This window comes from Pteropus alecto, unplaced genomic scaffold (assembly GCF_000325575.1).
Source record: "Pteropus alecto unplaced genomic scaffold, ASM32557v1 scaffold11138, whole genome shotgun sequence".
Classification (NCBI taxonomy): Eukaryota; Metazoa; Chordata; class Mammalia; order Chiroptera; family Pteropodidae; genus Pteropus; species Pteropus alecto.
Window position 1 is genome coordinate 1 of NW_006441854.1, and position 575 is coordinate 575.

A 575-nucleotide genomic window follows, 5' to 3' on the forward strand; every position below is an offset into this window, starting at 1 on the left:
GTTAATGGGCAACTATTTCTTCAGGGGCCCTGTCTCCCCTCTTTAAGAGGCAGGCATGTGACCCAATGCAGTCTACCACACACTTCCTCTCTTGAATGTAAATCTTTTTTTAAATTTATTTTTATTTTTATTTTTAGGTGAGGCAATCCTTGGTTGACCTCACAGATTGCAAGGACCTTGTCAGCTTACAATCCTTTATTTTTTTATTTATATTTTATGCCTACAGCACCTGGTCTTCCTAGGTGATCTCCCATCCAAGTACTAACCAGGCTTGACCTTGCTTAGCTTCCGAGACCAGATGGGATCAGGCTTGTTCAGGGTGTCATGGCGACAGACTTGAATGTAAATCTTAAGCAGAGTGTTAAGAGGCAGAAAATGGTTCCGGCCAATGCATTTCAGCAACAGACCTTGGTTGGCCCAGTGGTTCTTCCTTTGCAATTATTCCTGCCCTCTACATGCCTCATCCCTGTTTTTTCCCATGTCTAGTTCAAAAGCTGTTTCACTGATGCTATTTACTCCTGATATTCTTCCAATAAATTACCTTTTGGTCAAATTGGAGTAAGTTTCGGTTGCTT

The 575-nt window shown here is 41.7% G+C and overlaps 1 pseudogene; it reads right to left on the reverse strand.

The window, feature by feature from the left end:
- Positions 1-217: 217 nt before the first annotated feature.
- LOC112485436 lies at positions 218-336 on the reverse strand (annotated as a pseudogene).
- Between the last annotated feature and the right edge of the window lie 239 nt (positions 337-575).